Raw genomic sequence first — 22,417 nt, forward strand, 5'->3', positions numbered from 1 at the left:
ATCAAGGATTTGGCATTTGATGAGTATACTAGTGAAATTTGTTCAATGCAATTGCAAAGGTGCATGATTTACAGAGTAGTGCACTAGTAGGACCAGGACTCTCAGGTTCAGATTATTAAGTAATTGTTGCTTATTGATACAAAACCTGTAATTTCTTCTGTTTTAAATTTTCAGTCACACAAGTGAGATAGAGGCATTGCATCCATTTCAACTCAGAAGCAGTGGGTCACTTATGCTGATGTGAAATACTTGAGAAAAACCCTCCATGCCTGTATGTAAATATGATGAGAAAAATCAGTTTCAGACTTTAGGATGGGAGATCATGTATTACTGTGGTGTCTGTGTTCAACAGTGTTAAGTGTAGTCCCAGAATGCTGCAAACATGGACCTTAATGTGCAAAGAGTTTGCTACTGCAAAAACCTTAATATGCAAAGAGTTTGCTACTGCTGCCTGTTCAGACCACTATGTCAGGGTAAAGTTTGATTCTTACGTTTCTTTATGCACAAAAAGTCAGCGACCATAATAATACCAGGGTTAGAAAGAGTAGTGCAAGCAACTCATTTTAATTTGATGACACAGTCAATACAGAAAAAGGCTCTGGAGCATATGGTGACATATGTCCTTTTGGGCAGAGGAGAAGCTTTCTGGAGAACAGTGGATGCTGGGGGATGGTGTTTCTCAGCAGTGGCAAATAAATGATCATGAGAGATACCTGCTTCACGGTGTACTTAAAATGTTATACTGAACTGAGAGGCTTAGTGAAGATTATTGAATAGTTTGGCAATTTGTGTATGACTCCAAATTATTCACAGTATTACTAGAGGAAACAGGTGGGAGATGAAGGGGACTGCACAGGGTATGTGCCTCTCCAAGTATCTTCTTCCAGGAAACCCAGGGTCTTCCCTCTCTATCTGCCAAACCCTGTCTTAAATGCCTCAAGTGTTTGCTGACTCTGGTTAATTCAGGGACAATCAGAGTTACCCTGTCCACCAGACTCCCTGCTGAGGTGCTGAGTGCTTTCTCTTCTCTGTGATCAACTTGGGAATGCAGGGCATTGCTGGCCTCTGGTAAATGTCCAACTCAAGAAAGAGTCCAGCCAGACAAATGGGCAAATATATTCTGCCTGTTTAGTAATGAAGCTAAGAGTCTGTGCATCCCTCCCAAGTCTGATTTGAGGGATTTTGAGGTCTAGAGAGCTGGCTGTGCAGCATGCGGTGTCTTCTGAAGAAAAAGTGGAGAGATTCTTTATTATCAAATTTTAGAAACAGCTTGCTAAAATGTAGCATTTAAAAATACATATTGATAAAACCTGGCATCATCTCAAATCTTAAGACTATGTCTCTACATGGTTTTATGGTTACCCAAGGGTTCTTTCAGTAAGGCAGAACAAGTATCAGAAGGGGTTTGGCAGTGACAGCATGGAGCTCTGTGTGTGCCAGTTTAATTTGCATTGAGTAAGGGGAGGTTAGATCATGCAGAGTGGGGTTGGGCTGCTGCACTTAGAGTTCCTGGTACTTGATTAGTTGGTTTAAATCAGGTTGCTGTGTCTAGGAGCTACCAAAACTATTGAGTCTCTGGGGCCAGTGACTGACAGTAGGTGCTGATGAGACGAGGACTTGTCCTGGACATTCCTTCAAGAGGCAAAGATCTGGTTAGGCTGCAGTAACAACTACCCCTGTTCTAGGAGGTTGCAAATCGTGTTTATGGTTTCTTTTAGAATACTGGATGTTGGAAACAGTACTTTCTCTTGGGAAATGATTATTCAATTAACTGGGTATTTATTTTGATAATAAGTTTTGTTGTTGTTGAAAGTAAAATCTAGTTGGGGATAAGATGTGCTTATTGTAAGGCTTGTTCTTGGGTTTTAATAGGAGTGGGGGAGGCAGGGGAGGATGAGTTTACTGCCTTTGGTGCTCAGGGTAGAGTTTTATCCCTATTTTTCTGCCCTTCCTTGAAGAAACTGTCATTGAAAACTAAAGTCCTTGGGAATGTATGGGAAATACAGAAGTAAGCATTAAGGTCTCAGCACTGAGACCAAGTTACGTGTGTTTCTGTAAAGTATCTAGTGTTTGTCTGCTCATTTAGTATCCCCAAGCCCCCCTCCACTCTGGAAAAAAAAAAAGTAATATTAAAAAACCCTAACAGAACAATTACTGTGCTGGAGAATTACATAGGTATATGTTTTCAGGGAATTAATGTGTATTTTTGGTTTATATGCTGCATTGGTTTACAAGTGGTGCTGTTAAATTCACAGGCCACATGTTCACCCAAGCAGAAGATCCAACTGTAATACTGAAATCACTTCGATACAAATGTAAATGTTGGAGAAAACGTTGAACTACACCAAATCACTTGTTAGAACAGGAGCACACTTACTCTTGCTCAGGACTTCTCAGCACCAAAGCTAATAGTTGATTTTGTTCTCCTGCCTTTTCCTGGGCTGTACCAGGCAGGGTCTCAAAAAGCAGCAATGGTGATCAGCTAGTTGAGAGATGCAGGGATGCAGCTGTTGACTTCTAGAGTTTAACAGCAGCATCTGGGAGTTTTTTGGTCTCCTATGGGCCATTGTACCTCTCTTGCAGTTCAAAATGCAGTGGTAGAAAAGTAGCAGTGGGTCAGCTCTGCAGCAACTGCATTTTACACCATGATATTTTTGTGTCAATAGCTCTTACTGCTAATGTGTGTTTACCTTAAGGAGTGCAAGACAAATGCTGAAATAGAAGAGGACACATTTGGGATCCATAAAGCATCCTTTGGTAAAGAGTAGCCTATCTTAAACCTTTTCTTCCTTTCAGTTAGAAACAAGAGAAAACAAAACAAAACAAAAAAAAAAACCAAAAAAGCTTGCATATATTAATGCTGTTGCTGTGTTGTATTTATATGGTCAGCTATTTAACATGTAGATTGGAATCTGTGTTCCTTGCATTCATGCTGGAGTGGCAGGAAGAGACCCACCCTCTTCTATGGTGTCCCACACATGTATTTTAGACTTGAATGCAAGGAACCTGTATGATTTTTCTTGATTAAGAGGTCTGCTGTATGACTTTGTATGTATGTATGACTTTGCATACTGCATTAACTTCTGGTGAGTGAACCTAGAATGTAGAAAGAAAAAAAATTGGTTTTGGGGAGGGAGTTGCATTTTTGATGTAAAATATGAATTTTGATTTTTGGTAATCTGTTTGGTGTTCTCTTACAGTAAAGTGAAGTGTTGCCAAGTGAAAACTTCTTTAAACCCTGAGTCCCACAAAACGTTGTGGAGAAAACCCCAGACCAGAGGATAAAATAATGCCTTTTTTTGAATTGAATGAGAAAAATGTCTCATTTAGTTTTAGGCAGTATGCGGACAAAATGTAGAGAAACTTTTGGAGGAGACCATAGGATAGCCACTGATTCACATCTGACTTTGTCAGGTCTTTAGGCGAGAGCAGACATCATCACAAGGGATATTACAGCAGATATTTTGCTCTGGTGTAAGAAACAGTAAGCAGCACTTACTACAGGAGATGAAATGACGCTGGTTTTTTAAGTGAGTTTGCAATTTGCAAATTTTGCTTTCGCAGAAGTGCGCTGAGTTCAGTTTGCAGTTATTCAGAGGGATTAGTTGTTGGTAAAACAAAAGAACAGCCTAAGACTGGGTGACATCTCACAGATCCATAGGGATAGTTGAAATGGTTTTTTTCGCTGGATTTTCCTGTTGGCTAACTGTATTTATATAGTGCTTTCATGCTGGCATACCCCCCCTTCCTTATGGTTCCAGGGAGGAGTCCTCTGTCCTTGCTCACAGCTGTGGTGGCCTTGGCTGGGGCCAGTCATCATCCTTGCAGCTCTGCTTCCCGGGGATGGCTGTGCCAGGCCAGCACTTCCCAAAGCCACGCTGTGTGCTGATGTACCCCTGCGGGCACCCTGGGGTAGGCTGGGTGCCTGGGCCCCGTCTGCCAGAGGGCAGGGGGGGCTGCGGAGGTGGGGAAGCAGCCGTAGGTTAAAGCAGCATAAGGACAGCTAAAGGTCAGGCTGGGTTTGCTCTTAAGTAAAACTGAATGAAAATTATTTCCCTGCTGCTTTTGCTGCCCTGCTCGCTTTTCCAGCAGGCATGTTTATGGAGGAAAATATAACCTGAATCTGCCAGGGATGGGATGGCAACCCACCTGCAGGGACCTGACCTCTCCTCCGTGCTTGCTCCCTCTCACTCAGTGCTGCCACAGAGACTGATCTCATCTCCTGCCGTGGCTGGCGCAGACACCGGCTGTCCACAGATGCAGACAAAATACATTTCTTTAAGTCACTTCCTTGTTTTCTGAATCTTGCCCACTTTGTTCTCCAACTTTTTCCAGTGTCTACAATGTCTGTGAGATTTTTGGACCTTAAATGTAAAAGGAAATCTAAAGGTCACAGATTATATCCCCAAATAAAGCTAAACTTCAGAATTCTGGCAAAAGTGACTCCAGTGGGATCAAGCTCCAAAAATCTGAACTGTAGTTCAAGATCTTGGTACTTGATCACTGTAATATACAAATATTATGTATATTAATATATGTATATTGTATGTATATGTATGTATATTAATATACAAATAGGTGCCCAACTTGGGCTTTCTAATGTGCAAGCTAATACTGAAACCTGAAGAAAATTGCAAGTGTATCCTGAAAGCAGAACTCAGGCTGCTGTAGTGGTTTTTCAGCATTTCATTAAAACAAGTTAAATTTGAAAGGTTTCTTTTTATATATATTAGGGTTTGAATTCAATGAAGTACTTAGTGAATGAGATGTGAAACTGGAGGGAGTGTGGGGGTTTTTTTCCCTGCAGAAAAGATGACAATATTAGCCCAAACACTAGAGGATTCTGTAAAAACTATTACACATACTCCAAAGGAAATCATTCAAATAAATAGTTGTGTGTAGTGTCTGTTTCTAATTGGGCTTGATGTTTTATCTCAATTAGTTTCCCATTTAGGAGGAAGGATAGGAACTATAAAACTTGATGCAAATTAGCAGAGTGAAATAGTTTTCTTTTCAGCTGCTCTTTGAGTCTGTGCACCTCTTTTAAGAATATGTTTGGAAAATATTGCAGCAGTACACCTAGGAAGAAAACTGGGTTGTTTTGGAAATCAGAAGTGTATGTCCTAATAAATTGTTTCCGATAGAACTTTAGAGAAGATTATACTAATGGAAGTTTCTTTTTAAAACTTTGGATTGCATTTTAACCTCATGGAGAACAGCGGCCATTATTCTTGATGTAAAAACTAGACAAAACTCTCCTAGTTTTAAGAAACTTTGATATTGGGAATGTGCTGGGTTTTTTTGCTACAAGTAATATGTGATTTTACATTGTGAGAAGTAAACTTCTGCATCTGTAAATTTGCCAGTAACTTGTTCTTGTAATTCTAAAAAGGGGGCAACAGTGATGGGATTTTATTCTGTCACATTGTATGTAGTATCTGAGTACCTTCTTCCTGTAGCAGAGAAGAACTGGGATTCAGCTTCTCAGGGTAACACTGCAGGGGAGGGATAAGAAGAGACAGCATGCTGCTTGTTGGTAGGATTTTTGGCTTGGGTGTTTCGTGCATTATTTAGATGTGACGTTTGTACCTGGAGTTTTTCTGACGTTTGAGATGTGTGGGTGTGTGCAGTAGGTAACAGGGCAGTGGCTTTGTGTGATGGAAATGTGCTGTGAATGTACTGCACAGCTCAGAAAGCACTGCTGTGTACATGTGCAGACATGAAAATATTAGATACAACTTCTAAGAAGTGCTGAGATCCAGGAATCATAAAAACAGTGATTCTGATATTTCTGAATACACAGATTGTCAATGTTTTCTGGAATGTTTCATGAATTAATGCAACTGTTTAATGTTATATTAATTGTGTGGTGTTGCAGTGGATTGGGAGATTGCCTCTGTTTTGAGTTGAATAGTGACTTTGTTTAGATTTAGTAATTAAAATTGTATTTCTTCATGGAATTGGAGTAAAATGTGGAGCATCAGTGGAGGTGCTACTTTATTAGTATTGCTGCAATACTCTCTCTGTATATGTGAGCACAGTTCTGGTCTGAATTTTACAGGAGGCAGGGTTACAATACTAAACTGAAATTGCAGATTTGATTGGAGAATTGTTTGAACGTCTTCACTGGTAGTCACTTCCAGGTTATGTTTTGGAGTGTTTTAAGCCTACCATCAAGATACTTGTTTGCTTCATTAATTTCTTTGTTTGTTGCTGTATTTTCTTGTTTATATTGTTACACAGCAGGAGAAAGCCTTCACCCAGGCAAGATTAATCAGTGTTACTTTTTCCCTTTCTGTCATCTTTGACCAGATCTCCTCCATCCTGGTCACTTACTAGGTAATTTTAATGCTCATAAAGTACCAGAGCAACAAGCCAGGAGATGTCATCCTGTCATGTCAGTTCATGACAAGATAGATAAACTGATGGAGTGAGTAAATATGTGATCAAACTACCTCTGAGTTGGCTTGAAATAAATACAGAGAAAGTTTGGTGCCTAATCTCCACCTGCCATTAATGTAGGGAATGAGAGGTGAGAAATTGTCACATAGAAAATTATTTTGGCAACTGCAGTTTAAGCAGTACAAAACATCAAGATAGTTTTAAAGTAGTAACTGCTTGACGGAAAGTGCTGGGACTTCTAAGTGTGTCCATAGCCACACTTGCAGTGCTTGCTGCTTCCTTCCTTATGCCTTCTTCTGAGTTAGGTTTTTTTTTTTCTATCTAGTAGCTAAAGGATGATCCTTTTTGACCATGTTCAAGCTTTAAAAAAATGTGTATCTCCCTATAAGAAAAAAGCTGACACAATTTAGAGTCTTCGGTTTTCAATGTTTCCAGAATTACCTTAAAGACATTAAAACATTGTCCTGTAGGTGACATGGATCCTTGAAAAATGAATGTAAGCCTACCAATAGACTAATCTTCTTAGTTCCTTTTGCAAACTTGTAGGAAGCAATGAGTGCAGTGTTAAAAACTGCTCATATACTGCTGTATCTGTACTGCAGCTGGAGACCTCTGGACAGGGTAATAACACTAGTCAGCAAAGATAATGACAGAAGTCTGACTGTTTGGTAGTGTTAAGTACAAACTGTTTTGCTTTGAGGGGAATGGTGGCATAACATGACTAACAGTCCTGGCTGTGAAATCCTACTGAAATGGTAAACTTTGATTTTAAAATGTACTTGTTCTTTTCTTGACCTCAGTCAAGGAGACTTAGGAGAGACAAAGGAGCAGAGAGTAATTATTTGAAGTACAAGCACTGATGCTACTCTGGTTTCTCAAGGAAGTTTCTTGCGCAAAAGGCAGGGTTAAAGAAACGGAGCTTTTTGTATTGAAAACAATGCTTTAGCATGTCTTTCCAGCTTTTTCTTTGTATGACTCATCATCTAAAGGATGAAGTGCCTTTAATAGTAAAAGATTGAAGTGGGCTGGTAGAGGAGGGTCTTTCAGAATAGTTTAAAGTCATTTGTAAAATAAATAGTAGCAGGTTACTTAAAAAGATATGAGAAAGTTTTGTTACCAGGTCAAGATAAACTGAAGATGTGCCTTGGTTTTTTAAAGATGTGCCTTAAGTGATTTGTTAGTTAACCTCATAACAATGCTGAATGATATTTATTTACTACTAGAACTACACCTTTTAGAAAAAAAAATCTTTAAAAGGTGCTTCTGTTGCTTTTGAGGTTGCTGAAATAAATTGTCCTTGTGTGTCATGTCAGGAGTGCCGGAGACTGCTCTTCTGTATCAAGTGAAACACTCAGGTATACCTGTGTACTTGAAGAAAGAGAGGGGAGGAAGGAGGCTGTACCGTGTACTGTACGCTGTAGCAACATATACCTGTTTGGTGTTGTGAGGACTAAGAAGTGCCCTTTCAACTCTGAGTATCAAATTGAGAAGCAGAGGGAAACAGCACTCACTGTTGTAGAATCTGTTCTATACAGCAGGTAGGAAACAGCTTCTCTGAAATACACAGAATAACCCTGAGACTGGTGGTGAGCTTGTGAGCTCATTTATCTCAGGTGTTGTGGACTCCCAGAGCTGTGAGTAATGTGGTACAAATGTTGGTTTTGATTTGAAGAGAAGCCTAGGTATTTATGTAACAATAATTGTATCAGAAGAGCTTTGGGAGTACTTATGCTGTTTCTCTTAAGTTGTTTATTATTAAGTTAGTTGTTTACTATTATCTTACCTGGATTCTCACTTTGTCTGCTGTTGCTCCATACACCACTGCAACAAAATACTCCAAGCAGGTTTTGTGGTTTCTTGGTTTAAATGCTCATTAAATCTGATCAGCTTAGTGTATAAATCACATTTGCAGTTTTGATATAGTTCTGGCTTTAAGCTGTATGTTTCCTTATTAAGGCAGCAGCTGTATATCTTTCCACTGCTAATAGTTTCACCCAAAAAGAATCATTAAGTACTCGTGGGAGTGAAATTAGTGTCTCAGTTTATGATTGAAAAGGGTTAAAGCTGCCAAACTACGGGGACATTAGTGCAGAAATGGCATTGATGTTAAGGAGGATAGGATGTGGTGTGTTGCTGCTCCTGTGCTGGCTGGCCTAGCCTGCGTGCTGAGAGTTAGGCTGCCTTTATCTCCTCGTGGCGATTGTGATGTTGCTGCAGCACCTGAGGATCCTGCTGCAACGAGGCTTTGTGCATCCGCTGGCTGGGAGCTGTGGTGGGGATGTGTGTGCATCAGTGCCCTTCAGCTCCCAGCCCGAGGGTTCTGTGTGACTGCAGGCACCACGGGCAGGCTGGGAGCTGGGAAGCCTTGGGACAAAGGCACGAGTCCTGTCTGTCCACTCTTGGAAATGAAGGCCACAGGCTTTGGAGACAGGCCAGGACAGAGGTGTGTTTGTTTCTAGCTCAGTCTGGATTTGTCTGCAGACTGAGTATAGGAAATTAAAACACTGTCAAAAAGTGAACAAGCCACAGTGAATTTAAAAGGAGTCATTAAATGCTTTCTTAGAAGTTGTTGAGTTTCATAATCTGAACAGAATCTTCCAAATGTGAGTTAGACATGCTACAGGTTCCTATACTGAGCAGGCAAGAGAAAATATATGAAAGAAGTTGTAAAAACAAAATTGGTTGGCCACCTTGCCTCTGGTTTCCCTTCTCCTGTCAGTGTAATGTAGAGGACATCAGATGTGATTTTTGAAAGTTTAAGAATTTTGCTTAAACTGATTTACTGTTTTATTTTGGCCCTGTATCTGCTCTGTAACCATCAGTAAACACCGGTACACCAAAACATTCTGCATCTTGCTATACAGAGCTGATGGGGCAAAACATTGAGAACTGAAAGAGGGCAAGACAAATGTAAAAACAATACAGTGTTCCTACTTACCTCCACAGCCTCATTTAGAAAAGCCCTAAATGCATGGGGATTGTCTCCTTTTGCCTGAGAGGTACAGATCAGATCCTGGGTGTGGGAGTGTTGCGAAGATCCACTGCCGTGCTGTTTCCTGTTATGAATTTTAATTATTACTTTGAAACACTGGTTGATGGCTCTCATGGTAGTCAGTGCACCCTCCCTTGTATTTTTTTGGCTTTTGTTTTCCAAGTTCACGTTTATTTAGAACGTTAGGTATCAGTGTTTTCTGGCAGAACCAGCCTTCCCGGGGAGCCGGCTCCTGCAGGGAGCGCGCTGCCGTGGCCTGCCCTCCCCTGCGAGCCCCGTGGAGGCAGAGAGAGTTCTCACGGGGTGGGAGATGCTCTTGTCGAGGTGCTTGGAGTCAGTTTGAGTTTTAGCATGAAAAGCCTCTCCGTTCTTGAAGCTGTTTTCCTAAAGAGTCCCCCTCCCCCCTCCCTTTTTCTTTTAAACTTCATCAGGGGAAGTTATTTACGCGCTAGACGCGGCAGTTCAGTCTTTCAGAAGATGCCATCATCTGTTGCTTTAGCACGCCAGAGGAGTCCCCGCAGTGGCAGGGCAGGAGCGGTGGCTCCGTCCCGCAGGACGCGCCCTTTCAAAGTGGCTCACGCGTGAGAGCGGGCTCGGCGCCCCCGGCCGCCCTCACCGCGGCCCGGGGCTCCGGGAGGCAGCCGGGGCTCCGGGAGGCAGCCGGGGCTCCGGGAGGCAGCCGGGGCTCCGGGAGGCAGCCGGGGCTCCGGGAGGCAGCCGGGGCTCCGGGAGGCAGCCGGGGCCGCCGCGGGGCCGGGGCCGTGGCGGCAGCGGGGCGGGCGGCGTGTGGGGGCCGCTTGCCAGGGCCGGTACCTGCACAGGCGGCGAGGGCGCTGCGCAGGGCTGCCGCGGGCCTGTGCCCCGGGGCGAGGGGGTGCTGGCGCCCGGGTCAGCCCCGGCGCTGGTATTTCAGTAATGCCGTGCTGGTTGGTCATAGTGCCAGAGCCGAGCTATAGGCAGCGAGTCTTTGCTCCACTTTCCTCGCTCCGTGCCTCTGCTCCGCCCCGTCCGTGCTCCCCGCGCTGCTGAGATCAGCTTCCTGCTTTTCGTTTCCCTCGGAACAGCGCTGTTACTCCTCCCCCGAAAGAGTTATTTTCATGGGTCCGGAGTTAATTGCAGTGTGTGGCTGCGGGCGGTGTTTGTGACAGGCGGACGCCGGGCCGGAGGAGCGGTGTCGCGGTGTCGCGGTGTCGCGGTGTGTCGCGGTGTCGCGGTGTGTCGCAGAGCGCCGGGGCTGTGGTGGGATGGCAGAGTGCCGCGCCGGGAGCCGGGCAGGCGGAGGAGGTGAGTGCCGCTCGTACCGCGCCTGGGGCCGGGCAGCTGCTGAGGAGGAACCGAGTCACGGCACGGCCGCGATCACACGAGAAACGAGCAATTATCTTGGTGCCGGCTCTGATAAGATGGTTTTGCTCCTACTAATACTGTAATGGAGTATACTCAGGAAATTATGTCCTTTGCTGTAGCAAAGATCTGTAGTCAATGAAAGTTTATAGTTTGTAAATGTCTGGGTTTTTTCTCATTGAAAAGTACAAACAGATATGACACAAATACAGCCATAAAGGTAAATTTTACTCTAAACAACTTTAAAAAACCCACTTACATTGTTTCAGAACTTCTGAATGGATTGAGTAATGCAAGAGAAGAGACTTTACAGTGGTTTAGTAATAACTGTGGGTCTAGAACAGTGTGATGTATTTGAGGGAGTGATGTGATGTTATAACATGGAAATAAAATTATAGACATGAAAAGCAAAAAAGAAAAATTACTTTTTACAGTTGCCAGGCATCCTTCAGAAAGGAAGCCAGGTTAGTCGAGAGAAAACAATGTTTGGACATTCTCTGTGTTCCCTCAAAGTTCTGAAATTGCTAATCTGTAACTGGTGGTAGGTTACAAAAATACTTAGTGTTATCATATTCTGCTTTTGCTGTCTTTTTATTACTGCCTGGTAGCAGTCAGATTAATGGGACAGCTTTGTTTGCTGTGGCTGTGATGCCCTGAGTGATTTTGCAGAGGACTCTTCACGAGAAGCCACTCAAACACGCAGCTGTGATGGGCCAGCCTGGTACTGCGTGCTGCCACCACAGCCACAGGGCACTGCCACAGGTCTGAGACACTCCCCAGGTGACAGGGGACAGTGGTAACAAATCAAAGATCTTGATAGGATCGTCTGAGGCCTAACCAGAATTGCTCGTGCTCTTGATCCAGACAAGAGTGTGTGATTTGAGTAGCTGTTTTCTGTTCTGACGAGTTAAATTTATTGATTGTTCTCTAAAATGAAAGACACGGAACCTTTTATTAAATCTTACAGCGAAGTTCTCCAGTAGCTTTGGTGAAAGCCGTTCTGGAGAAACATATTTTTAAAGTTTAATGCATTTTGGTGAAAAGTGAGAGAGTTACAGTAATTTAGAAATTGGGGGTTGATTATTTTCAGTTATGACTGACTTGCCATTTTTCCTTGGTGGAAGTTAGCTCTGCTTCTTTCCAGCAGCCTTATTCTTTAAGGGGGCCTTCAAGAAGGCTGGAGAGAGACTTTATACAGGCATGTAGTGTCAGAACAAGGGAGCATGGCCTTAAGCTGAAGAAGGGTAGGTTTAGATTAGATATTAAGAAGAAATTCTTCACTGTGAGGGTGGTGAGGCACTGGAACAGCTTGCCCTGAGATGCTGACCCATCCCTGGAGATGTTCAAGAGCAGATGGAATGGACCTCTGAGGAACATGGTTTAGTTGAAGGTGTCCCTGCCTGTGGCAGAGGGGTTGGAGCCAGATGATCTTCATGATCCCTTCCAACCCCAGCCATTCTGTGATTTTATGCTTCTGTGATTCTTCAAGTTTCAGGGCACAAGTAGAAGTCGTAAGAGTGTTGTATTACTGGTTCACATGTACAACTTGCAGTTGAACAGCTTTGTAGGTAAAGGTATAAGGCCAAAATAAAAACAACAAACCATTTTTGAATCCCATTCTGTGGCCTCCACTTGAGTATTGGTGGAGGAGCATGGTATAGGAAGTAATAATAAAACTTCCAGTCACGTGTGGCCTGAAATCTTTTGTATTTGTTTTGTTGTGCTGGATATACTACACTGCATGGTTTTGCCTCTATGCAATCTCTAAATTCATTGCTGCTAAATCTACTTCTTGGTGTAGACTTGTGCTCAAGAAATTAACCCTGTGCTATGTCATTACTCTGAGGGATAAAACAGTAGCTAAAGACATTTTATGTGCTGTGCATATTTTATCAGTATATTAAAAAGACAACACAAGCCCGTTTGCTTCAGTGTGTTGAATCTAAAGATAATTCTATGTGCTAGTGTCTTCACAAGAAATGTGTGAGTAACGTGCTTATGCTGTAGATGCAGATGTATTTTCTATGTGGGCCCAAATATCAACCCTTATTTGCCTTAAAGTTACTACCTTTTTACTTGCATTCTGTTAGTAAAGAAACTGTAGCCTTGAGTACCTCAGCATAATATGAAGCATCAAGCACAACAACTGTTGGACCTTTGTGCTGTTTTATTCAGTTTGTACCTGTTTTCAACACTTCAGCTATAATTGATAAGAGGCTTATGTAAAAAGTCCAGCCTGTATCAATAAAGGGTTCCTACCAGTGGCTCTACATTTGGTTCTTATTTTTCCTGCTTCATTGACACCTAGAGTCAAAGCATTTGCTGCTTCTCTGTCATACTTTGGCAATCTAGTTTTCTCTTAGCTTGTAGAAATTGGTTAATGTATTTTGGACTCCACCAAAGGGGGGATGAGAAGTTGTGTCTGAAAGCTGGATACTTCCTCATTGGAGAGATCATAAGGGTACTAATAAGTGCTCTGTATTTATAGGCATGAAGAGAAGAATGAAGGAAATGACTCCTAGAGTATTTTTTTTCACCTTCATCATGTGTGATGTTGACCCTGTCTTCACTGTAGATGAAAGATACAGACATTATTTGAATTACAGCTCCCTGACAAAGAAGTGGGATAAGACATATTTGACAGAAGTAATAGGGAATCACCATGTTTCAGTGGCAGCACTATAACTGAAAGAAACAATCCCAGTCTCAGACACTTGCATCTTAGCTCATGGGGCCATGCTAGTGGTTTTGTTGTATAATGAATTGGACTGGAGGAATGATCATAGCTAAAATTAATGGTTTTTATCAGCTTTACTCTTTCTGCCTAAAGATAGAACTGACCGCTGCTTGGTGGATCAGCCAATGTGTTGTGATTCAGATTTAAGAATTGAACAGCTCTGTTGCCCTCTAAAAAGGGGTCCAGGAGTGCACAGTAGAAAGCAGGACAGGGGACACGATTCATTTTGGTTTAAGAGCTGGCCTGTGCTTGCTGCTTGTCAAGCTAGAGCCTTAAGGGCAGGCTAAGTAAAGCGCAAGAGGAGGATGTATCTCCCGATTTAGACCACTACTGTCTATTTCTTCTACTAGAGACTTGTATGTGTCTTTTAAACATGAATTTGCAGTCTGGATAGCTTCCAGAGCAGATAGCATCAGCTAGTTACTGAGACTGAAGATAACATGACTTTAATTGTGATATAGTTTTTATCTTTCTCCTCTGATCCTTTTTGAAGATGGTGTTGTAAAGTATTAATTTCTTCAGTTACTCTTGAGGTAATAGTGGTAGACTACCTGAAAATGAGCAGATAGCTTCTCCTGAAGTGGCCTGTAAAAAGAGTACATTTCTGTGGCCAATATTCTAATTTTTGTTTGTTTGTTTTCTAAATAGCAGGGTGATTTTAGTTGCTCAAGTGTGATTTGTGGAGTTCAGGAAGTTTTTGTTAGTAGGTTTCAAGCTTTTCTCATGTGTCAGGTGCTAGCAAAACCAACAAAAGGTATTCAGCATGCATTCACTGAGGTTGTGTTTTGGCTAGGGAAGTTGAATGTTACATCCCAAGGTAAAGTTCCTGTTCTAGGATTTGCTAATAGTACATTTTGTTTGGGGCCCTGCTAATTTCTGTGAGACTTTGTGCAAGTACAGATATCCATGCTAGTGGATTTTGACAAGGGATGAAAGAATCAGTGTTTAATTTGCTTGGAAATTGCTGAGATAGTAGAGTTTGGAGTTGAAAATGTCATCTCTGCCCCTTCCCTTGACCTATGAAGGTAAACTGAAAACCATAGAAAAATGTGGCATATTGAGTCTTCAGATTTTTGAGTAATATTTTAGGGTACCTTAAGCTGCAAAATTACACTGTTTAATGAAAACTTTAAACAAACCAAAAATTATATTTGTGGGAGAGTAATGAGAAGAATGATAGTTTCAGGATGAGAAAAAACCCCTTACTTTAATATCCCTGTCAAGCCTACACAGCTTTTTAAAAGCCAAAACGACTGAAATAAGGACCTAGAAACACAAACACGACAAAAATTATAAAATTGGCAACTCAGTTTCACTGTATCTTTCTTTCAGAGGGAAAAACAAGGTTCTCTCTTTTTGCTATAAATGGAGAAGGTATTTGTTAAGAGTAAACCACAAAAATAATGTTTTCTTTGGTAGCCAAGTTGTGGCACAATACAAGGGACCTTAAATCCTTGAGAATTGGTGCAGCTGGGCCATGACCATGGCTCTGTAAGTACACAGCTTCTGCTGGTGAGGACACAGGGCTGCTGCCCCTGTTGCAGCACCTTCTGACAGTGCTGTGTCCACCCTCCTCGTGGACGTTCTTGGACTGTTCTCCTTGGACTTTTGTGTGGGATGATGCTGGGAGAGCCTCGCTGGAAGCATGGTCATAGCAGTGAGGGACTCTGCAGGGAGCTGGGGTCATGTGCTGCTTTGGGACAGTCTTCCCTGATGGCCAGCTAGCCCGAGTTGAAACCCTGGCAGCATCTGAGATTCTTTAGATGTAGAACTAGAGCATGGAAGGGCATGGCTTTTGTAATACTTCACAAATTACTGCTTTTTTCAAAAGCAGCCACAAAAGGTGCTGCCAGAAAAACCTGTGCATTTCAGCTGAGGATGAGCAGGATCTGCTGCAGGGGAAAGCTACTGAAAACGTATCCACCCCTTTTTATCTGGTAATTCACTACTGTACAGTAAAGTGGTTTTTATGAAATCAGGAGGTTAAAGTATTTTCAAATTAAAGGGATATCTTTATGCAGATGTTCGAACAAAATACTTTTCCCAAACTAACTGAAAAATTAAACTGTCTGTAGAAATGAAAATAATTTGAGTTTTCCTGTTCCCAGCTAGCTACGAGAATGTATAAGGGTGTTGTAAATTTGAAGTTGTAGTATTGTCTGTAGCTGTTCCATACTTAACTAAATTACTTTCTTTTTGTAACTGATGCTGCCCCTCAAAGCTTGTTTTAATGTATGGAGTAGTTTGGAAGTAGCAATCAGGTGTGTAAACACCTGGAAGTTTTTTGGGTAAAGATGCAGGCAAATTCTACATGGGCCTGTTGTGCATCGACAAAATCTCAGCAGAATTTTGGTGGAACTGACTCAAGAAGCAGGTTCTTGCTAGTCAGGAGCAGTAAAGTAAAGTAAACTGGATTTCAGGTATTTCCTGCTCCCTTCAAGGCTCCAATAAGGCAGGCAGGTAGCCAGGCCCCATTTGAAAAAAAACAATGGTATATTCTAATAACACGACTGCGGCCTTCCCATCTGCAGCAGTGCTCATGGTTTATCCAAAATGATGACAGGAATAAGACTCTGGTAGAGGTTTTCTGAATTAGATGCTGGGCTTCCACTGAATGTCTGATTTGAGTCTCTGCTCTGTGAGTTCTGAATCTGCACCTGGAAATGTTTGCTGCAGGCACTGACTTCTGCTTTCTGGTGGACCTCTAGTGAGACCAAGAATCCAAACTGATGTGCTGAAGTGGTGGTTAGGCAGAGGAAAAATAGGTACTTTCTGAGTGAGCTTTCATAAGAAGTGAATATACTCTAAATATTATCATCAATTTACACTGTTGCCTATGACTAAATTTTCTGCAGTATGAGTTGACAAATGCACATAAAAGCAGATAAATCCTTTGCTCTTGGCAGTTCTAAGAAGTATTTCAGCTTGTCCTGCAGGTCCTTAGAGAAAGACATCTTCAGTTGACAGATAACTCTTTAGCACATTTCTACTGAGTAATTAAGGTGCAAATAGAGGCTGTAGATATGCCTAGGCTTTAGTCAGTAATGTGTTTGTTTTAAGATGGTCAGCCTCCTTGAAATAATTAATTATTTCTAATACCTAGAAATAATTAATTCTTGAATATTGTGCCATCTCCTGAAGATGATTAAGGAGCATAATATGCTCCCTTTGTCAAACCTGGTGGGGAAGCAAGGGAGCAGGCAGCTACCCAGCTACCCCAAGTTCCCAGGTAGTCTGTGGTATGACCTCTAGAAAAGGCACATTACGTTTATCTTTTGGAGTGATAGAGGCCTGGTCAGTATCATAAACCATTTAGCAAAAGGAAGTATGCCAACCTAGGTATTTGCAGCACTAACAAATACAAAATTTTACCAAATACCATGCTTTGGATGATCTGCATTTTAAGAAGTAGTAGGAGGTTCAGAAGGAGCTTCCCATTTTAATTTTAATGCATAGAGGGAGGGGCTTAAAGAGTGGCTGTGGTATTTTTCAATTTCTTGTGTTTTCAAGTCTACCAGTAATTTTGTTTTCTACATGTCGCCTTTGCAAAACCGGCCTACTGTGTGGTGTTCACTTCTATCTTGCATGTACCTGCAGAAATGTATCTATAGATACCTACACATGTAAACACATGTGCATGTATGAGTATGTATGTAACAGGAAAAAGTATGTGCATCTTTGCTGTAGTAGCAGGACAAAATGAGCTTTGGTGGCTGTTCCTGATCCCCATTCACTCTTGCAGTTCACTGAAAACATGAGACAAGGCAAGGAGACTTGGCCTAACACAGCAGACATAAGCAGACCTCTGGTACTGTCTGCTACTCATTTCATCAGTGACATTTCTTGGCATGCTGTTTTAGACCAGTAGTGAACCCACTCTCACTGTTTTTACCAAAGAGTATCTTATTTTTAAAATACGCAGATAAAGAAATGAAGTTAGAGGGAGTTAAATTTGTGTCTAAATAAAAATCCAAATAAAGTCAATGTGAAATAAAGTTTTAAGAATGGCCCTATCTTTCATATGATTCTAACCAGTTAAGGCTGCAAAATACTGACATTTTTATTGACAATACAGATTAGGCTTGTTTTAAGAACTAGAGAAATAGATCTGGGTAGTGCCTATATAAAACTCTTGAGTGCTGAAGAAGTGTTTTCTCACTTCATAGATACCTCTGTGACTGGACCACTGAGCAGTGAGTAGCAAGAAATAGCTCTTGGTGATGTACTGACCTAGAAGGATAAGGTGTTTCCCCATCTTGGAGAAATAAATGTGATTTAAAGTCAGTCCTTCTGCAGGTCCTTCCCATTGGGTGACTCTGGCCAACACTTAATTTGTTCGACATGTGAAGCAAGGTGGAGGTGTTGCCTGCTGGGATCAGAGCTTTAAACATCACTTAGCTGCTGCTCATGCCCTCACCGTTTTGAAGGAATCTTTTCTGTTTAATTCTGACATTAGGGCTTGCAAGGATCATTGTTCTTTTCTTTCAAGTCTTTGTATTGTTGTGGTACCACTGTTTTCCACCTTCAACTGCAGCTTGAAATAGGTTGGAGCTCCTTAACCATACCAGAATGATAATTTGCATTTTATAGCATTTTTCATTTGCTTTACCTGAATGATGTATATGTGACACCTTTGTGACTGAGGTGAGTGAGGCAGATAGAAGCTCTGAATCACAGGGAGGTTAAGTAGGAATTTAAGGAAGTCTTTTGGCTTCCTTGAGAGATTTGGAGAACCTGTGGTTCCTTATTTTGATGGTAGGGAGGGGAAAATGCAGCTGCTGGCATTAAGTTTTATAGGATGTTAAACAGCATGGCAAGGTGTAAGAGGAATATTATAAAACGGTGTGGAAGTTGTGTGTGTGATGATTAACACCTGATGCTCACTGTATTAGATTCACCTCTGATCAGCAATGCAAACATTCAAAGAGCAAATGTGCAAATAGCAATCTCTAGTCTGTGAAGAAAGAGTAGCAGCATGTTCTTCCAGAGTCTGGCATTAGTGTGTGGCAGCAAAGTGATTTCCAGGAACAAAAAAAACCCTAAGACAATCTTGCCTAAAGTATGCTTAGGTGTCTGCAATTCAGTCACTCAACTGGTAACACTGATTAACACACAGTAAAAAAATTTGATCCGAGTTTGTTTCAAAACTAAGGGATTGATAGAAAAAACAGTCCCAGTTTTTCACTTTCTTACATTGTTGAAATGGCCATTCATTTGGAGAATGAATATTTGAAGTTTTCATATAAAATTACATGTCTAAATTTCTGGACCATAGCTGTCTGAAGGGGTTGTACAGAGAACTGATAGCGCATTACAAATAGTTTTGAAGCTTAGTAAAATTTTTATACATGTTAATACTGTTTATCAAAGCATTATTTTAACACATACTTCAGATACTATGATGCATACTTTCATCTATTATGGGTCTTCCTTTTGCATGTTATTAGGTAGATGGTTCTCCCATGGCTGAGAGACCTTACCTACGTACCCGTGTGCTTTGTCCAAGCCCACACAGCGGGTTTGTGGCAGAGGAGAGATGTGGGCCAAGGAAGATCCCTTGGCTTGCCCTGGTGCTGCTTTGCGGTTTAATCCATGTTACCTGAACTGGTGCTTCCCAGGGATAGAACGTTACTCAGAAAGGGTTTGTCCACCCCTGAAAGAGGAGCAGCCAGCTGCACAAGGGTTAGAAATAACACAGCCATGTCTCCTCCCAAGCACGTTTAAGGAGAGAACTTGATTTTGGCTTTGACGTGGGTTGGAGGTGGGAAACTAATATCTAGGGCACGCTAAGGAACATCAACAGGGAGCATCGTGAGCAAGGCTGCAAGGACCGTGTCACGGTTCAGATACTGGACCTGCAGTGGACTCTTGTCAGTGCTTGTGTGCTTTAAGGGGTGAAATACCTTGTCTTGCCCTGGCAGCTGGACTACAGAAGCTGGTGAGGCTGCAGGAGTTGTTTGTGGCCACTAGATGACTCCTTCAGCCTGCTGGTGGATAAACTCAGCTGAAAAAAATTCTGAAGAGCTGGTGCAGGAAGGAGGGGGTGCTCTGGGTCCTTTCTGAGAGTTGCACCAAAATAAGTGGGTTATGTATCTCCCAACTGATGGAAGTGTAATGTGGTTTTTAGTTTGAGTTGAAGTAGTTCGATAAAAGCATATATAATAGGTAATAAAACTATGGATCACTTATTTGGGATGTTTGTTAATATGTTTGCATTTTCAAAACAAAGATCCTAACCTCTGTAAGGTCAGGCTGGATTCACTGAGGCAGTGAACATGTGAAAAAGCTAATTTTACAAGTTGTACTACTTGTTGACTAGACTAGAAGTGACACCTGGGTTTGTGGGGTCTCTGGCTCTTGGTTTGAAAGCTTTTATGAAAAGAAAACTCACTGAGCACTCTGCCCAAACCAGCAGCAACGTAATGCTTATCGTTGCCTTTTTTTTTTGCGTCTTGCAGATGGGCAAGACAACTCCTGTTGGGCTGGGGAAAATGTAAACAGACTCTACTGAAGTTAAGGCCTAGACAGAATTTTCACAAACTCACTACAAATTTCATTACATCTGTGGAGGGTCCACTCACCTTGTGATGCTTAGCATTAAATAATCTTCCTGTCTTTTAGAGCGAGTGCAGACAATGCTTTGGTTTCATAAACATGTGTCTGCCAATGTCTGTTCTAAGTGTGTAGTCTCTTTATCAAGGTGATTAGGTGATGAGGTTGTTCTGATGTTGCTCCATGTGTTTCCTCACGTCTGTTTTCATTTCTGAGATGTAATAATGAATCACTAGTTGCTATTAAATGTGACCAGTTTCTGGTGCAAAGTATGTGCTGGATAAAACAATAGTGCCCATGACTGATTTTTTTTTTTTTTTAATTCAAAACTGTTTTTTAAGCCAAAAATCTTATAGCAATAAGACTTGGCCCTGATCTGTGGCTTGATCTGTGGAGGTTTTATATTATTCTTTGAAGCTGTGAAGTCTGAGTACTTCAGTGTTTGTGGTAAGCATACTACTAATCTTGTTTTTAAACTCAATGCACAGTGAGTGTGTCGTGTTTGGAAGTTTTCTTCAGCTAAAGAGGTTAAACTCTTGTCTCTCTTAAATACATAAGACCTGTTGCTAAGTCCAAAACTTCTTCTGAACCAGCTTCTATAAATGCAGTTCTGGATTGAGTCTTTGCAAACCAGGACTAGAATTTTCTTGACCCAAACCATGTCTCTTTTGAGGGCTATGTTTACCCAGTGGCATATCAGGGTTTAGTTCTTTCAATGTGTCACAGAGACATGATATAAAAGCAGCTGTTGTATGAGGTTTTCAGTTACTTTCTATTTATGCTTGTAACGCAGTTCTTTGTATGAATATATGCAAACATTTCTCGTCTCTTGCTTTCCAGATATGTATACCTTGACACTTATGCACAGCCATCCTTCCCTTCCTCCCTACCTTGTTTTCTGCCCCAAGACCCTGTTTTTGAGATTGTGTTTAAAAGCTGTCATACAGCAATTTTGTACTCGTCCAGAGGGAAACTGCATAACCTGTAATTTAGACTAATCATTTGTTAATAAACTATGACAGAATTGATGAGGAGAAATACTGAAAAAAGAAACTGGGTTTTGGCATTTGCTTATAATAATTTCCATCTGTCTTGTTGCTATGTCATTATTTAGATACACTGAGTGTTCTGTTTAACTTGCTTTCTGAGATGTCCATGTTTTTATCTGTTTACATAAAAGCTGTAGTTCTAAGGAGATGCCTTGTGTGGCTTAATTGAAAGGTCAAGAAGGAAGACTCAGGAGCAAGGCCAGGAGCAAAGCTAATGGCCATCTATTTAAACTTACTTGGTTTGGGTGTGTTCGGTGCATTGATCTCTGATGTGCTGCAAGATAAATAAAACTGTGCTGCACCATGTTAAGATCAGGCTAATAAAATGTAAAGAAAAAATTAAAGGGGAAAACACATAATCCTGTAGTTCCCATTAGATTCTCATTCTGAAAAGTGTTTATTGTTGGATGTATGCTTTTTCTGCTGTTGTCAGTGATGGTTGTAGATATGAATAGAAGGCAGCATGTGTAGCATGGATCAAAGCAAGGTGAATGAGCTGAATTGGAAATTTACCATGCTTGAGCTAAGCTGGCAGTGGAAATGACATGAGCAGCTTAATTTTATTTAGGGCTGTGCAAAGGGAGAGGCGTTCATGTGTGTGCATGTGTGCGGGTCCTATCTCCCCCAGCCTCTGCCTCGTCCCTCTTCTCGTCCTCCTGGGCCCCAAGTGACACACTGGGACGTACAGGTGACCAGTTCCGAGCACATCTGGCATTTCAGGAATTAGCTGGGCTGCTGCAGTGCTTGGCACAAGGGATGGTGGCGTTTTTTGTGTTCAGCTTCCTCTCTGAAGTGGCTGAGCTGAGTCAGGCAGCAGGGAAAGGGCTGAGCAAGACACTGATGTTTCCCTGCAGACTGCTGGTGTGCTTGCCTGCCTGCCTGTCCTGTTCCCTGACTATGACCTGGTGATGGAATAGCCAATGTCTTTGAAATTCTTTGTCCCGGCCCTTAGCGTAGTCAGTGTTCAGGATGGTTAATAATGTTAAGTCTTGCTGTAAAAAGACTGCAGGAAGCGAGTACAGAGAATGGTCAGGCAGAGACAGATAATGAGCCTGCACTGTGTTTATAAGAAAACCTAAAAGAAAACCTAAACTCAAAACAAACTCTCTCAGAGTCTGAGAAACTTCTGAATGAAGAGGATTTTGTTTGAGGCAAGGTCACATGGCAATTTCACTTAAGCAAGTTACTGCATTTAGCATTAAGAAGGAAAACTTCACGTATTTCTTAGCCATTCCTATTTTCACTTCAAATAAAACATTTGATTATAAAGCAAGATTTAACTGGGAACTTGAAATCCTGTTGAAGGGTCTTTGCAGAAAGCTTTTCTTTTTCATTCATGCATTG

The 22,417-nt window shown here is 41.7% G+C and overlaps 1 protein-coding gene across 11 annotated transcripts in view; it reads left to right on the forward strand.

Annotated features, from left to right (window-relative positions):
* BBX (BBX high mobility group box domain containing) overlaps window positions 1–22,417 on the forward strand; it is a 132,067-nt gene that overhangs the window by 23,002 nt on the left and 86,648 nt on the right. The window contains exon 1 of one of the 11 annotated variants that reach the window (XM_063393805.1): window positions 10,538–10,678. The exons of the other annotated variants lie outside the window; for them this stretch is intronic. The gene's annotated coding sequence lies outside the window, so the exon portion shown is untranslated. Of the gene's footprint in view, window positions 1–10,537; window positions 10,679–22,417 lie in introns of those variants that run through there. 11 annotated transcript variants of the gene reach the window in all.

The sequence above is a fragment of the Prinia subflava genome, chromosome 3 (genome assembly GCF_021018805.1).
Source record: "Prinia subflava isolate CZ2003 ecotype Zambia chromosome 3, Cam_Psub_1.2, whole genome shotgun sequence".
Classification (NCBI taxonomy): Eukaryota; Metazoa; Chordata; class Aves; order Passeriformes; family Cisticolidae; genus Prinia; species Prinia subflava.